Here is an 18096-nt window from a genome sequence, read left to right as displayed (position 1 = left end):
ACAACCACTCCACTCTCATGTCAGAATCACAGTTCTTGACCCAGTGGTTATCGTCTTTGCCAACTGCTATAACAACAAAGTGTCATAACATTTCTTACTTCAGCTGGACTTGCTGTAGTTTTGTCCTAAACAACAAGCGTTGCTGTTTCGAAAATATAGTCTACATTGCTAGATAAGCTACAGAACAGGAAAAGGAAGTTCAGCACTCAAACACAAACAAAATGGCTGCCAAGATGGTATCTGTTGTGCGGTTTGAAACTTGCTATAGGGCACTTTAATAGTTGTGAAAATGATGATAAATTATTAGCTAAATTATTTTATCAAGCTGATTTGTGGTTTCTCACTTTAATCTTCAATGCATATTTTATAGAAAGTAGTAAAAGAGTCAAGAAGTCCGTAAACTTAGCTTAGCAGGAAACAGTTAGCCTAGCTTAGTCAGAAGCCTCCAAATCCCATCAGCTTTCTGTGTTTTGCTCTGAACAAAAAGCTAATATATAAATTATAACAAAGCTATAAAGGTAAAACAAAGCATTGTTTAACTTTCGGACTAGACCAGGCTAATTGCGTTAGTTTCTAGATTTTCATCTAATCTAAGCTAAGAGTTCAGTTCAGGATTAGAGAGGTGGACTCTGTGGTTTTTGTTATTTACTCAGGTCAAACATCAACAGCTGTAGTTTTACTGTTCCACAGCACTTTAGCAAGTGATTCTGCTCACAATCTATGGCTTTATAAAACTGTGTGAAATTGACTGACTGAAAATTGTATTTTTGTAATTTCAGATTTTTCTTTATGCAATTTAGGCTACACACTTTACTAATGTACCGATAAATATACATTCACAGGCCACTTCATTAGAACTTAGAACTTTTAGAACTTTTAGAACTTTTATTGTCATTGTACAGTTGCTTGTAGAGTGAAATTCGGTACACACGTTCAACTGCTTGCTGATGCAAATATCTTACCATCCAATCACAACCAGCACGTCATGTGGCTATGGTCCAGGCCACCTGATGAGTTCAAGCTTAGCATCAGAATAGGGAAGAAAGGTTGATTTAAGTGCTTTAAGTAGCATGGGTGTTGGTGCCAAAGTATTTCAGAAAGTGCTGATTGATCTGTTTTTTTCCATACAAACATCTGTAGGGATTACAGAGAATGGTCCAAAAAAAGAGGTCAGAATTTGGTGTAAACACCATTAAAGTGTGGCTCCATCCCGCCTTGTATCAATGATTCAGGCTACTGGTGATGGTGTAATGGTGTGGGGGATATTTTCTTGGCCAACTTTGGGCCCCTTAGTATCAAATACTTTGGAATGTGGTGGAATGGATGATTCGCATCAAGGATGTGCAGCCAACAAATCTGCAGCAACTGTGTGATGCTATCACGTCAATGCGGATCACAATCTCTGAGGAATGTTTCCAGAGCCTTGTTGAATCAATGCTACGAACAGTTACAGCAGTTAAATGGGTCTAACTCAATACTAGCAAGGCGTACCTAATAAAGTGTCTGTGATTGTATATCAGCCATGATGAGTTTAAGTCTAAATAGCAAGTGTTCATTCTTCTCTGATCATAGTTAAACTGTGCCGCAGCTATGTTTGTAAATCAGATGCTTTCACATTTATACTGAGTGGCCTGCACTGCAAACCAAAGATGAAAAGGAATTTCAACAGTTGTGATATTTCCAGCTTTTTCAGCAAGCGAATCCTGAGTCTTGACAGGCCGAAGATATGGAGAGGACTGAAGAGATACAGAAAGGAGAGTAGGCAGGAGAGACCAAGCAGGACAAAACCACAGAGGCTAGAAATGAGGCCTGAGAGAATGAGAAGAAGAAGTAAAAGAAAGTGTGAGGGAGGAAGACGAGCATAAATCAAAAAGAGAAAGGACAAAATCGGAGAGGGAAGAAGGGATGAAGAGATGGATGAAGACAGGGAACAGATAACCCCGCTGCAGGAGCTCATGGTACCCTTTTATTCACTGTCCTTAAATATTCTAGTGCAACACACACAATAACACATTTGTCTTTATTTCTGTGAAGTCATTAGGCTGAGATTATTCTCAACATTTAATCTCCAAATGTTCTTGTTTTATCAGTAAAGCTGAGGGTAAAATGAATGTGTGCACGCTATATGATTAGATAAGTAACAAGAGAGAAATTTACCATTAGTTGAATAATCTTCCTCTTCAAATGTGACGTAGCAAAACAACCTGATTTGAAGACGTTCCCAACGAAAGGCAGGAGAAAGACGTTTCCACACTCAGTGGTGCCACTCTTGGCCATGGCTCGACTATTTCCTGTGACCATCTGAGAAATACAGCTGTTCTCGGGATTGCGGCTGTTGATTAAATGTGTTTGTGTAGCACGTTGCGGCACTGCATCAACAACTGTAGCTTCAAGCTGTCATAAAAAATATCAGCTGTTCAGTTTTTATCTGTGAACTCCGGGCTGTTGTTCCTGTAGCCCCTCATTAAGGAAGCGGGGGGAAAGTGCGCTGATATATTACGACAAGTTTCACCGTAAAAATGGATTTGTGAAACGTTTGGCGACTCTATTGAGCTACAGAAGTAGATTTTGTTTTATTCTTTTCAAATGTGTACCACCTTGTCATCACTATATGATCTTTTAGGTCTGCATCCTATCAAATCTCAGCAAGAAAGTGATCGAACTTGCAGAAATATCTGCTGAATTCAGCCTCACAACTTTCACACTATTCTTTTAAATAATCTTTAAAAGAGAGATGCACACTCCTCTGTTGCTGTCCGCCAAACGTACTATGTTATATATATGCATATGTATTTGTTCTGTATCTCAAGTAAGCAAAACTCAATTTAACCTTCTAACTCCAAGTGTCCTGTTTTACATAAAAACTTGGACCCAGTTATTGTTAGATACAAACACAAATAGCGTAGCTAGCAGGCACCAGATGGCCAGTAGTGGTCAGCTGGTAACAAACAAGCAGGTCAGGGCTCTCCTCCACCTCCATTCTGCCCAGCATAAATAATGCAGAGGACTCGAGCTACCAAGAGAAACTCCACCGAACTCCTCTAAAAGCCTCGAGTAACTCTCCGAGCAAGTCCTGAAAAGGGGTGTTTACTTGTGGTGAAAGAAAAAAAGAAGGGGCAAACCTTTGTGTCATAGCAGGGAGCTACGACACAAAGGTTCTGTTCATTCATTTGTGTCAGACAACAGTAATTAGATCTGCGTGATGACTGCACTGCATTCTGACATCTTTAAAACTGCATTGATCAAAGCCGGGGGGTGATTTCAGGTCAGGATGAAAAGCTTTGATAAACAAAACTTCTATATTGTAAAAATGATGAAAATCTGGTGCAGACAGCTATACTAGCTGCACATATTTGCCTCCAGGACCAACATTCTGCTCCATATTGGATTTTCCACCAGTCTGACTTTCCTGGAAACACTTTTCGTCCCTTAGGGCTTATTTATTTATTGATTGCCCCAAAGGATGATGGGGGGAGGCGGGCTGGCTGCATCATTCACAGAGGGTGACATGTATTTATTACTCCTTTGTACTCTGTATTCTGAGCGTAGTGAATTTTTGGCAATATTGTTAATTTTTTGACAATAATGTCAGTAAGACTTCATTTAATTTACCTGAATTGATTTGGAGAGATGAAAGGAACATCTATAACAGCTGCTCCCGGGGCATTCAAGGTACTGGCACAACTATTAGAGCCACAAAAAAGGATTACCCTAGTATCCTAGCATAGTTTTCATTCACAGTAGACTGAATGTGCACTTGTCTGTTCAATTAAAGTCGAGCTATATAAGTGGTAAGGGTTTACACTTTGGCAATGCAAAAATGACCTCATCATGCAACTCGAGTTGAGCCGAAACGAGTGGAGGGGGTGTATGTGAGCGTAAGTGGGCAAGAGAGATAGAGGATGAGAGCGAGAGAGAAAAAGAAAAAGCTCAAAGGGAAGGGTAAGTTGCAGAACAGAAAAAGCTTCTCCTCTCGGAACAACTGCAATCACAGCCGCAGCCAAAACCCCCCCCGGATCCGTCCTTGCTGCCTAACGGAAACTTCTCAGCAGGCCTTAAAGCAACTGAGACGGAGGCTGGAGGTTGTGCAGTGGTGTGTGTACCATTCAGCATGAGCACAATTTGTGCTCTGCGTTACAGGAAGAGTGCCATCTGTAGTACTTGGACAATAAATGACGACCACGTCAGTTTTAAGAAACGTCAGAATTTGCTGAGACAACTAACATGCTTGTGTGTTTTCTTAGTGTCTTTCAACGGTAATGCATTCACATTAGGAAGAAATGCAAATGTGCAAAGTAAAGAAATCCAAAGTTCTGTCGCATTTTCACACGGCATGCTTAACTGCAAAAACCAATGAGGTGCTTTATGGGATTTGAATATTTAATCTAGTATTTAGTTTAGAAATGGAACAACAAAACAAGTTTTTGCAACACATTCAATTTATTATATAGGCAATTCATTACCTTACTTAAGCTAATTACACTTGAAATGAGTTGTTTTTAATATTACTCGCCATTGAACACGCCAAATGATAGTGAAACTATGAAAACTGTAAAAGTCTTTGATTAAAAGTTGTTTTTTACTGCTGCAACCAACACATTTCAAAAAACACAACTTTAACCTTGAGGAAAACAGCCTCTGTTTACCGGTTTGTCCTGACTTTTCATAGTTTCACTAGCGCTTGGAGGAGCTTGCAAGTGTTTGCAGACGAGTTGGCATCTTCCATGCAAACTACTAGCGACTCAGGCAACCTACTAGCAACCAAAGCAATTAAAAAGAGAGTTTTGAGTGATGCACTTGCAACCACTTTGCAACTAGCAACTGCTAGCAACCTCCAGCAGCAGTTGCAAGATGTTACCAACCATTATCCAAACCACTCGAGCTTCTGACCACCTATCCTACAAAATTCCTCTACAGCAAAGACGACAATAATGCACTTGTATACCAAACAATACAACAGAGCATGTGTCATTAACACATAGAGATTTTTCAATATTAGCAAGGCAACAATTAGCAATATTAGCAAGGCAGTTAGCACTGACATCACCATAGGTGCTGACGATACATCCTCCTACTGATTTAACATTTTATAGTGGTCCCCTCCCTTCCTCCAAATGTCCAGAATGGATGCCAAAGAGGAACATAGCGTTGTTCTTTCAGTTTTTTAGTTGTAATGAGTGCACCAGCTGGGCACTTGTAGTGCACTTCATCTAGCAGTACTTATAGACTCAAAACAGGGGAAAGGCAGGGTGTAAGAGCAGAAGTAAATAATTTTAGACATATGCATTAGACAACAACAAAAAATGCATAAAATGTGACCGGGTTTAATTAAAGGCGCTCAGCGTTTGTGATTAATGTGCTAATGACATGCTAATGTGTAACACTATGTTAATGTTTGAGTTTCATGTGTGTGATGTTACTCTTAGGAACATGAAGGCACATCTTGCGCGCGCACACACACACACACACACACACACACACACACACACACACACACACACACACACACACTGTCTTATCCATACAGCATAAGGTTTATATCACTTTGAACCTGAACCCTGACACATTTGCCACAGTGTTCCTTTAAACACCTTCTCTAAACATCAGCCTTTCCAGCCCATACTTGCAACACGTTGTTCCCCTCACACACACACACGACCCATCTGCTTCAGCTCTCCGGACCTTGCATCTGGCCTCCCATGAACCATATCTCTGTTTAACACACACACATACACCGAGGAGCTCTAAAAAACCCCCACAGAATCAGTGCGATTATGTTTGAGCTGCATTAGAACACAGAGGGCATAGCTCGAAATGTGAACTCTTTGCACCTCAGCAGGAAATACAGACCAGTGTGAAACAGAAGAAACAAAACAAAATCTGTTTCTGTGAGATCCTTTTTTTTTTTAAGCAAAGAAAAGCAGATAGACTAAATCGGTCCTGGGATGAAAGGACGTTTTGAAAAAAAAAAAGAAAAAAGCCTACTGTGGGAAGCTGGCACATCAACTGTTGCTCTGCAAAAGACACAGAGCCTCCAAGGAAATTATGATGTGCGGATTCAGATCCATACCTTCGTGATACACCACAGCCGGCGTGAACACAGGCTCTGTGTGTTCCCGTATGCAAAATGAGTTACATAATCAGCAATGATCCCATCATTGTTGCATTTTACTGTGTTCAGCTGCTTGGTTGTGGGCTGCAGTACATGTCGCGCTGACGTGATGCATGTGACACTGGGGTGACGATTAAACGCACGCAAACGGGCGGGCACAGAGCAGACAGGAGGCATCTGCCTCTGTCACGACGTATGGTCTATGACGCAGTGTTGACCCCCACGTGTGGAAACTGCCTGTGATTTGTTCTTTGTTGCAGTTTTCCGATGGGACATTTAAGAACTTTGGGGCTAATGCTGCAATGCGCCTCTTAAGAAACTTTAACAAGCATTTTTTTCATTCTGTAAACAAAACACTCACATCAGTCAAAGCGAATCAGTTGCAAAACCTTGGAATAGAGGGGACCAGCATGGATGGCATGAAACCCAGACAAGACGGGAACACACACACAAACAGTAGGAGACTTTCCACATCAGTCAAGCTTTTATGAAAACATCAAATGAAGCTGGGCACGTGCCTGTAGAGGCATTGCCATTTACATGTGTGCGCTATCAGCCTGGATGACTGTGTGCCATTTCACTGCATGTGTATGAGGAGCAGCTTTAGGAGTGCATGAGGGGGATATAGGAAGGAGGCTGGCTGTCAGGATGTGGAGTCCATTGTCTGTCCAACAATGAAGAGATTGAGTCGGCAGGAGTCCTGTGGCTCTCTCAATAGAGGCATTAACATCTGGGGCGAGAGGGCTACAGTGTGTGTGTGTGTGTGTGTGTGTGTGTGTGTGTGTGTGTGTGTGTGTGTGTGAGAGAGAGAGAGCGACAGAGTGTGTGTCATTGTTGCGAACACCCTGGATAAAAGTGGATTTTTAAGTTTGTTTTTTTTAGCCTGGGAATAATGCAGATGTCAGGAGGAATCCTTCAACAACTAAATTGGTTTTGAAAGATCTCTCCTTGTAACCCGCTTCACTGCCGAATAATCTGTGCAATACTGCGCGTGCCTTTAGTGAGGATTATGTGTCTACTTTTCTTTTTTCCCCCTCAAAGTCTGTGAACTTGATTTATACCAAATTAAAAGGTGGGTGAATTGAATTTTGGCAGGCTTATCCACTGCTACATCCCTCTGCACGGCAAATGTCAACTTGCTAACTCTGATTTCTACTCGCTTATTGCTTCCATTAATCTTTGCAAATGACACAGTGACACAAGCGGACGCACAGAGACCTGCAGAAGCCACCCGCCCACCTGTGGTACAGGGAAAGGGAGTCTCCTGTGACAGTTACACAAATATCACAGTCAGAAAACAGATCCTCAAGTATGATATCACTACTAAAAACCTATCTCCTCTGTCCCACATGGCAACAGCCCTTTGCAGGGACCCCCAATCCAACACCCTTCCTTCCTTCTTCTAAACTACCACCTCCTTACACCAACCCTCACTTCCTCACTGTCCAGTGTGGACACACGCCCCTCCTTCCACCTTCCAACCCTCCTCCTCCTCAGTAATTACAATAATCACTCAAGTGAAGCTAATACTTACTTCATTAAGGCAAAGGAAAAAAGAAAGAGAGGGAAAGAAGAACAAGGAGGAAACCACTCCAAAGTAATATCTCAAACCAGTGAGAGCTTCATTTTTGAGTATTAACTGAGGGATACAGGCAGCAGTTGAAGGGACTCCGTTCTTTCTTTCTTTCTTTCTTTCTTTCTTTCTTTCTTTCTTTCTTTCTTTCTTTCTTTCTTTCTTGGCATCTGAAACTTAAAACCTCTTCACAAATCTAAAATCCACACATGTGCACAAGTGCAGAAAACTTTGAAATCTACAAAGCAGTTTCCCTTCGCAGGAAGACGACAGCGGCCACAGTGAGTGAGGATTACGAGGGGGATCTGTATTGGTGTTATTAGAGGCGGAAAAAAGCACTACCAAGCAAAAGAAGGTGCCTAAAAGTTTGTCTTGTCAGGCACCAGACTCGCTCAGAACTTAAGAGCCTGAAATACAGGCAGACACAAAAGAGATCATTCTCAGACTGCTGCACCAGTATACACCGAGAGGTCAGCTTCACGTTGTGCGTTTTTGCTGCACGGTAGCATTGCCGGGCTGTGATTGTGGAGGTGCAGCGGCAGCACATTACAGTAGATGCACAGAAATACAGTAGAAAAAAGCCCGGAGTTGATTCCCTTCCAACTGCCCCTGACCGCAGTGCGCTGTGTTTACACAGCGCGAAAAGGGGATAAAGTTGCATCGCATTGAGCCCCAAAACTGGCAACCCAAAACACCCCAAATCATCTGTCTATACAAACGCACTGCACCTTAGATGGTGCTGTTTTAGGAAGAAATTTAAAAAAAACGTGGGCTTCTTGGCAACAGTTGGAGATTCGGACGCTCCGGGGTTTGGGATGTTTTCTGCCTCTGCTTGCTTCGTTAGTGTGTTAAAATCCAGCCGCCTCACAGCGCTGGAAGCAATATTGCCGAGAAATAACGAGCGCACACTTACCTTATTATTACGGTGATGGTGCTGATGATCACGGGCAATGCGTCCTGCGCTTTTCCTCCCCGCTCTCCGTCCTTCTCTGACGACTGGAGCCAGTATCCGTTTCTGCCTCTCTGTTTCTCTCTCTCTCTGCTTTCTCCGTTATCTCACGTTTGTTTTTGAATTTGAGTTATAAATTATTCCACATCCTCATCAATTTCTGATGCTCTCTCTCGCAGTTCCTCTCGTATCCCCTATGCCTTTTTTTCCTCCTAAAAATGTTTGGACTATAAGGCAAATCAAGCCATATGATCCTGTCATTCAGTTTTTCACACAGAACTGGCTCTCCGCGCAACTCCCTCCCTGGGCTTTGTAACACGAAACCAGGCGAAGACGAGGAGGAGGAGGAGGAGAAAATGAGGAGGAAAGGGGAAAAAGCAAAGAAAGAAACGAGAGCGTGGATTGAATCCACTATCTGGGACCAGCTAAAAGGATCTACCCGCCTCCCTGTCTCAGAAGTTTCGGCAGTCCGTACCAAGCAGATATGTCAGAGTGGTCGTCGCGCTGCGTCTCTGTGCCAATGTCCAATGGAAATGATGTATATGGGAGTGTGTGTGAGGGGTGCGTGGCGCTGCAGCGTGTGTGCGCCCCCAGCCTACTTCTGCAGTACGCATCACAGCAGGGACCTGAGAGGATTTAAAAAAAAAAAAAAAAAAACCCCAAAGAAGCACACAAACAGGTCTCCGCCCATTAGCCCCTCAGAACAAGGGTCAACAGCAGAGGACCCCCCGGCAGTCATTAGATTTACTGTAGAACATGCACGTTTCTTTCTTTCTTTCTTTCTTTCTTTCTTTCTTTCTTTCTTTCTTTCTTTCTTTCTTTTTAAAATAAGTCTGCCCCAACCTGAGGTCAAAGTCCCTTTATACCTCCGACTCCATACATCTGACACCCAGGACTTGGGTGGTGGTACGCCACTGACCACCAAGCTTAGCATAAGAGGTGGGATCCAAATATGATAGCAGTGATATCAACACTGGTCTTGGAATCGGACTGGTACTAGGATACGTTGTGCACAGTTGTGTTAATTATTACTTTCCGGGAATTAAAAAATACATCTCAATAATAAACAATGAAAAAGGTCTGAACCTTTTTGTGTTGACTGTCACATCTACTTTATTAAAAGTGAACAGCGCAAATGAAAACAACCCAAAGTGTTTTAGAAACATTCCAGGTCTCAAAAAAAAAAAAAAAAATCCCAGTTTCAAAACATGAAAAGCTGAAAGGTTTGTTTTGTTGTGTTAACTAAGTATTGTGGAAAGTAAAAATCATAGTTATTAAACTATGGTCATTAAAAATTTTTTTCAGAATTTGCAAATTGTTGATGAATCCTAAATCAAACAAAATTTGCAGTATCGCACGGCACTGTTTAACATCTCTTAAGCAGATGTTAATGCGGCATTATAATTATTATTTCCTTTAATAAAGTTACTAAACTTGTTGTCAGATGAAGTCTGTAACAAAGGTTTATTTTTTTGTATTCATTCTCTAATCGTCTCATGAAAATAAAGAAACATTAATCTTAGTTTTCTAAGATTTTGTAGTCTGCATCTCCTCTGCACATTTTAATGATGCGCTTATTGATTGCTCTCAAAACTCAAAATGCTGCTCATCTGCTGCCGTTATAATAAATGCTCAGTCTCAGCAGAAGAAGACAGATATATTAAGTATGATATTAAGTGGGGTAAGTCTTGGATTCTTTTACTAGTAAACGCAACATTATTCCCTCCGATATGAGTTAAAGTCCTTCGTCATTCATGTTTAGCTAATTTGAAAGCCTTACCCTCACTTACCCAGTTTAGGGTCACTGAGGGCTGGAACCTATCCCAGGTGCCATTGGGTGAGATGTGGGGTACACCTTGGACAGATCTCCAGTCTGTCGCAGGGCTAACACAGAGAGACAGACAACCATTCACACTCACATTTACAATATGGGCAATTTAGGTTTAGGTTGGTAGTCCATTTGGTGGACTGCTAAGGTCACAAGTCCATTTCTGTCCTGTGACGTACTGGTAAATCTGGTGTCACTGTGCTGATTATCACAGCGAGGCTAGCGACCACACACTCTCACATCCATACCTATGAGCAATTTGCAATCAACAGGTGTTCTAAAGCGGCGTCCACACAGTAGCTGTAATAAATTAGCAATTTCAAACAACAAAGCGAAATAACCACTTGGCGATGTGAAACAAACAGGTCCCAAGATAAACTTTTCTCAACTTTGAAGCGAGCGATTGAAGTAACTACAAACAAGAGTGAACAATGCTGTTGATTGACATGTGGCAATGTAGAAAATACAGAAGAGGGTTACCTAGGCAACCATAGCCTTGAATGTTCTGACAGCCAGCTATCAGCTAGAAAGCAATATATGATGAGCAAATCTCTTCACGTGTGGATGCCCTTTAACAAGCATGTCCTTTCAATGTGGGTGAAAGCCAGAGTTATAGAAGAAACCCACGGGAGAACAATCAAAACTCTACACAGAAAGCTGACCACGAGGTGCATGTGCTATATGTGGGGCAAAAGTGCCAGCACGCTCCACCGTACAGCTCTTGAAAAACAAAACTACTCTGAATCACTTTAATCAAAGCAGCAGTCTCTGCTGTGTGAGTGGTGCTCCCAAAACAGAATCCGACATTTTTCGTAATGAAAATCTGAAGCCATGTCTTTCAAATACAAAGGAGTTTCTATCAAATAGTATCAGTTGATGTAATTGGTGATTTTAGGGCAGAAATAATCTTTAACTTCTAAACGGAAACATACACTTAGGCTTAAAAATAGTCCAGATTTTTTGCAACAATACTAAAGTAATCATCATGCTTTTGTTCTCACAGGTCTTACAATCAAGATCGCCTATGGGAAACAGGATTTATGAGAATGGGCAGAGGTAGAAGTTAGCAGTAAGCACGCTAGCTAGCTGACATCTGAAAATGATGTGATATTCTGGCTGAAGCATTTCTATCCATCCATCCATCCTCTATTGCTTATCCCTGTCAGGTTTGCGGGTGGGCTTGAACCTATCCTATCCCAGCTATCTTAGGGCGACAGGTCAGTCTGTCGCAGGGCTAACACATAGACACAGACAAACATTCACACTCACATTCACACCTTTGGGCAATTTAGAGTTCCCAATTAACCTAAAACCACTAAATGCATGTTTTTGGACTGTAGGAGGAAGTCGGAGTACCTGGAGAGAAACCACGCAAACACGGGGAGAATATGCAAACTCCACATAGTTACCACTGTGAGGCAACAGTGCTAACCACTGTGCTAGAAGTATCTCTAAAAAACAAAAAAAATACACTTCGACTGTAATTTCAGACATAAAGATAAAAAGCTATATAATCGTAGGTTTTTGGAGGCATCGTGAAGTTAGGCTAGTTGAAGTACTTTATGTGACGTTGCAGCTAGCTACATAGGTATTTTAGCTTTAGGCTAATACGAAGACAGCAGCACAGGTGACATATTCAACAAATTGAATTCTTTTATTTGACAGTACAATGAGTTTTTGGGACAGGGTCTCATCATACGGTAGAAAAATGACACTCTTTGATTTATTTTAGTTTTTCAGGCTTTTTAAAGAAATGACAGCTATCACTGAGCGGTTAAGATTCTGCTGAGAGTCTGCAAAAGTTGCAGGGCTGCTAGTGTCAGGATGTGTAGCTTGAGCCATGGGGGCTGTCATTAGTGACATCTGCCCATATCTACTGCCGGTGCTGAGCACTCTTCCCTTGTTTGATGCTTGAATGCATATCTCAGGAGTACGATGACTGACAAAGGACTGAGAGGACTTGCACGCATGTACATCTATCATCATACTGGAGCCGAAGCTGGGGCCATTTTGTTTGACAACAGGGGAAATGCAGAGTTACCTTCAGATTGGGAGGAAAACTATTTCTTGATATTTTCCCATCAGTTTTTTTTTTTGGTTATGTCTTTTTGGAGGCTGGTTTGGTTTTTGTTGTCGCATCTACTTGACCCTGTTTTGTGCAAGTTTTCATGACATTTCTGTTCATAAATGTGAGACTACAGACGAATTGCACATTTTTCTGAGCCATATCCAATATGTGATGTTGTGCACTTGGTTGGCTTTGGTCTGTTGTGTTGGCTGCTACTCTAATTAGATTTTTAGGGTTTGTTGTATTGGTAAGATTAGCGAAATTTAAAAGCATGAATCACTGTACTATGAATTTAAGTTTATGCGAATAGCATTAATAAAAAGCTGTACAAAAGTAGAATGACAATTGAATAGTTTTTAAGCTTCTTTTAGGTCTGAAGCCTAATCCAAAAACAAGAAATACAGCACTGCAGCACATTGAAAAATAAGAGCCTCTGCCAACGCAGGACCCAGAAACAGTGTTGATCATCACTTAACAACTGATAAGAAGAAATGACTCTGAATGAGTCAAAGCCATTGGGAAATACTGCTACAAATATTTCATCTAGTTGAGCATGCTGACATTTCCTTTCTTCCTGTCTGTTCTTTTTTTTTTTTTTTTTTAATAATCACTGTTTTCGGATAAGGCTTTACCCTTCTGTTGCATTCATTGTATTTTTTAAGCAATCTGATGAATTTTAGCATGTTGGTTAATATAATTACTATGAAATAACTTACCTACTCCAATTGTTTGTTATTGCAGTGACGAACAATGAACTTGCGATCTCGTTGCCTCTGAAAAGACTGCTTTGAAGTTGCAAGTTCCAAGCACCTACGATGCATCAAGGTGAAGATAAGAAAGTGAGTCTGCAATTGGTCTGCAACTGAGTGAGGTCAAACTGTCACTTTTGTGGAAATTGTTAGTAATAATACAGCCATTAACTGCGGTAAATCAGTGGAAAATGCCAATCTCTTGCCGCCTATTGCAAATTTGTTGATAGAAAATCACATTATTGCAGACTGAACTGAATGAATAAAACAAGCAGCACTTAGATCAGAGAAACAGTTGTGATGCAGAGCATGCAAACACCAGTAACCATGCAGAATCACAGCCAATGAGACCTGTGTCCTGCAGGTTCCCCTTTATGCCTAAATCCAGATGTTCTGGTACAAATACACATAGGCTGCTAATTTCAGCCACGCTTTTTAAGATATAAAATATCTGATATTAGGAAAATGATCCTGAGCAGCATGAACAAACACACAAGACTGGACAATAATCTAAAAAAAGACTTAAAAGGAGATTAAAAGGCGAATATTAGAATGATAATCTCTGAGGATTAGCACAGAAAGTATTGCATATTATTTTTTATCTCTGTGTTTTTCCTACCTGTTCAAGACACCGTGGGTCCTTTTGACCCCAGCATAAATAAGTAAACAAAGACTAGGCTGCTAGAAAACCATCGTTCCATTACTGCAGGAATATATTTGCCTTACTGTAAAACCTGTAAACCTCTCGGCCATGCTAACCCCTCTGCAACTTCTACAGATGGTTCCACGTCCTGCACCGTTTTGCCCAAATCCTCGCGCAGACAGATTACCAAATAAACAGGGCTGAATTATAGTGCTCGTAATCTCAAACACACATCGGGTTGCAGACGATCTGGCACACATTTGTTTGGCTTGAGAGTTAATGAGTTTGGATTTAGGACACTAATTTGGAGTCAGACTCTCGTACGGCAAGTGTGTTAAAAACAGCACGCTGATGAAAAGGAGAAGTAGCACGGCCTCAGGCCACATCAAGAGACTCTTGGAAAAGAAAAAAAATGTGGGTTTTGTGCAGGGAAGTTGTTCTTGGGATGGCGAGCGTGGCCTTCAAGGAATTTAAATGAAAAGAGAAGCCACTCGCAAACAAGCAATCCCAAGCAGACCTTGACCTTCCACTGTATTTTTAACGCCTCCGCCAGTCAATAACACTTCAAAATGAAAAAAAGGGACCGTGATGAAAATGAATTTGCACGGATTATTTGGACCCAAAGTTGGATTAAATAGACTTCAGATGTATTATGTGAAGAGGCAGTCAAGTGTGAAGTTCCCTGCGCTGACCTCGAGTTCAATTTGTTCTCTCCACTCTCTGGGAGTTTCAGTATAGTGAACAACTTCATGTGAGTTTTTACTTGTTCTCTTATTCAATTTCCTATATGCTGAGCCAGTTTTATGACCCTCCGGGCCTGCAAAAGCCATTCATATCTTACTTTAGAAGCCCATGCTTCTGCTCTGACAATGCTGAGGAATTTCTGCTACGCTTAAAATCTTTAATGTGTCAAAGCAGCAGCTCCGGCTTTAGTGTTTGATCATATATGACTGTTATATTCATTCTCTAGCTTTAGTTTTTGCACTTACATGGTCAGATATAGGTGTCTGAGCTGTCTGTCACGGGAGCACGTTCAGAGCCTGTCTGGCTCTCTCTTTCTTGCTTTCATTCTTTCTTTTTCTCCAACCTTTAAAAATGTATCACGTTTCAAGCTAAACTGTGCCGGAGTTTAATTCACACCTCCACCCCAATGGGAGCCTTTTATTCCCTCTTTTTTTGTTCGAACACCTGTGGTGGGCGTGGAGGAGCACTCAGTTTGGCTGCGTTTCTGTTTATCAATGTACAGCCGTCAACATAATGAAAGCAAAAACTTTCTCGCGTATGCCAATGCCATCGCTTTAAGCATACGGCCCCGAGAGTGTGAAAGCATAAATTACAAGCTAATGGCTGACAGAGCGGCAAAGAAAGATAGCGGCTGATAGCGAGTCAGGAGCTCTCGCTTACTCTGATTTTCACAGCATCTGATAAACAATAACAAGGATGTGCAAGTAACTGCCGCACTGCAGTGGCATGTGTTTTTTTTTCTTCTTCAGAGAAATTAATATGAGATGATAAAAAGATGCAGATTTGTACTATCATTCAGAATAGCTTCAATAGCTCATCTCAGCCATAAAAGTCTGGAAATAAATCAAAGGTTTGTTAAATGTGTGCGCCTCACACTCCAGAGAGTTAACCCTCTATATGGATGACTGAGTACTGCAGACTACAGACCACAGTAGAGCATCTAAGACTACAGGGCTGTGGGCCAGACATGATTATTTACAGCACAAGGGGATATCTAGGCTTTATGTTTTTTCCCCCCATCTTCCACAACACAGTGGCTTCCATTTAGAGAATAAATCCTGAGGTCATTGCTTAGTGGAGAAGAGTGCTAATGTAGGACTTTCTCCTTCCAAAGTAAAAAAAAGTGTCCCCAACCTTTTTTGTGCCATGGACCAGTTTATGTCCGACAATATTTTCACAGAGTGGCCTTTAAGGTGTCGTGGATGAATACAACAAAATAAAACCAGTACCGGTACCAAAAAAAGAAGATTTATTCATAACACACTTGAAAAGATCAAGGGAAAATGATTCACGGACTGGTACCGATCCGTGGCCCGGGAGTTGGGGATCGCTGCTTCTTTCTGGGCTACGTTGAATTTTTCACTGGATAATATTACTACAGGCATGTTAACTAGAATTTGATTTGCTGGACGTCTACTCAGGCAACGTTTTGGCGTATTGCTTCCAGGCTTACATTGTATAAGGGACAGAAAAATTGGAAGTAATGCTCCTTAATCGGAGTACAGCATCAAGTCGGTTAAACCTGCGGGATATTGATCTGGTTGGTTAAGTAGCAGAGGGGGTTGTTAATCAGTTTCAGCTGCTTTGGTGTTAATGCAATTAACAACAGGTGCACTAGAGAGGCAACAATAAAACAACCCCTGAAACAGGAATGGTTTTACAGTTTTGCATTTGACCAGTGTCAGTGTCACTACTGGTAGCATGACGTGATACCTGGACCCTACAGAGGTTGCACAGGTACTCCAACTCCTGAAGGATGGAACATCAAAATGTGCTATTGCCATGTTTGCTGTGTCTCCCAGCACAGTTTCAGGAGACAGGCAGTTACTGTAGGAGAGCTGTTGAGGACAACAGAACAAAATGACTGGGTTTGCATCAGAAGTTAGTGAGGGCGGTTTCCATCCACGCAGCGACCCTCGGAAAACCCCCAGAAACTATTCTAATGGTTGTGAAACAACAATCAGACTGAGGTGTCACAAAAATCAACATTAATGGTCCAGGGGAGAACGTCAAATGTTGTCTTTATGGGGGAAAGATAATAAAACAGCACCGATATCACAACAACAGTGTGGATCAGTCAGGAAATGAGAAAAAATCTGCCCAAAAAGATATAAAGCTGTCTGGCCAGTGGATTCCTGTTGTTTGCTTTGCACAGGAGTACAAATTATAGCTTTCACACTAACCCAGCTGAACCAAATAGATTAAGTGTTAAAGCACCCAAAGGTCTTCTGGAAATTACAGGGGGACTCTTGATACTTTTCTAGGATGTTGTGGTCTCGCTGGGGCAGCACCATTTCAGCAACAGTCAGAACTGTTCAGCTCCATAAAAGAGAGGTAATGGGTAAATTGAATTCAGTGATGGCCCTCATGAGCAACTCCTCCTACCACCTACATCCATAACCAGCTCCTTCTGTGGCTTCTCATACTTCAAGATTTGCTACTGCACATCGGTGTCTTATCCCAACACTCGCTCCTGTTACCTTTCTAATTTACTCTGTACATTTTTAATGCATCGTCATTGTGTTTTGCCTTTCTTCATCTGGTTACGCTTTACAATTTCTTTGTTACTTATCATTAAATTGATCCTTTTGTGCGAATTTTCTTGCTAGCCTGAAGAACTGATTCAAAAGAAAGACATGGAATATCTACACTTGACACTCAGACGTGAATCAAAAGGAGAGTGTAGCTTAATCCGCACAGGACGGTGTGTATGGGCCTGGCTCATGAAATCCAGCTCTTCATATAGTAAACGTAGGAGGGATTAACTCTAGTGATTCACAATTCAGGTCAATCTTTCCCCGGCAACAACAGAGAAGAGATTTTGCCGGTATTGATGGAAACTAAACCCTAAAGAGCTTCAGCTTCGAGGCAGGGCCAAAAGAACAAGAAAAAAACAGCTTCCTTTGTATTGTTAACCGATGGATTCAAAATGCTAAATCACTGTTGCTCCACTTCTAGACCTTACACGTCCTAGCGCTGTTGGTACAGAGGTAATATGAGTGACACGCAAGCAACAGGAATACTGTCTGGCAAAAGTAGAAAGCGGGTCCCGGCAGTGAGAAAGTGGGGTAAAGTCTAATTACGAGGCAGAGCACAGGTCAGGTCCCATGAGCCTCTGCTCTCTTTTTTTCCTCTCTTTGCTCTGCTTGGACTTTTTCATCACAGTAAGACATTAGGTTTACTTTGGCTTAAATTTAGAGCTGGGAAACAGTAATTTTGAGCAGCTACCTCAATTACCGCGAGTAACCTTTTGGTCTCACTAGTACAAGCTTTTCTGTAGGACAGAGGTAGTCGCAACTTTTCAGTGTCCTTTCTCTCTCTCGCTTGCAAATAGACGCCGAAAGACGCAAGGTGTAAATGTAGAACCCCACTGTGGGCTTGTTCCAGTCTCGGTACTTTATACTTCAAATGAAATGATGGATATTGACCT

General features: G+C 41.6%; 1 protein-coding gene across 1 annotated transcript in view; it reads right to left on the bottom strand.

Annotated features, from left to right (window-relative positions):
* The window catches only part of sema4c (sema domain, immunoglobulin domain (Ig), transmembrane domain (TM) and short cytoplasmic domain, (semaphorin) 4C), a 112733-nt gene extending 103572 nt beyond the window's left edge, over positions 1 to 9161 (bottom strand). The window contains exon 1 of the mRNA XM_085474501.1: positions 8599 to 9161. The gene's annotated coding sequence lies outside the window, so the exon portion shown is untranslated. The remainder of the gene's footprint in view (positions 1 to 8598) is intronic.
* Positions 9162 to 18096: the final 8935 nt, after the last annotated feature.

The sequence above is a fragment of the Copadichromis virginalis genome, linkage group LG12 (assembly GCF_057382275.1).
Source record: "Copadichromis virginalis isolate Kocher_CV1m ecotype Utaka linkage group LG12, C_Virginalis_male_GT1.1, whole genome shotgun sequence".
NCBI lineage: Eukaryota > Metazoa > Chordata > Actinopteri > Cichliformes > Cichlidae > Copadichromis > Copadichromis virginalis.
This window is presented reverse-complemented; position numbering and strand designations above follow the sequence as displayed.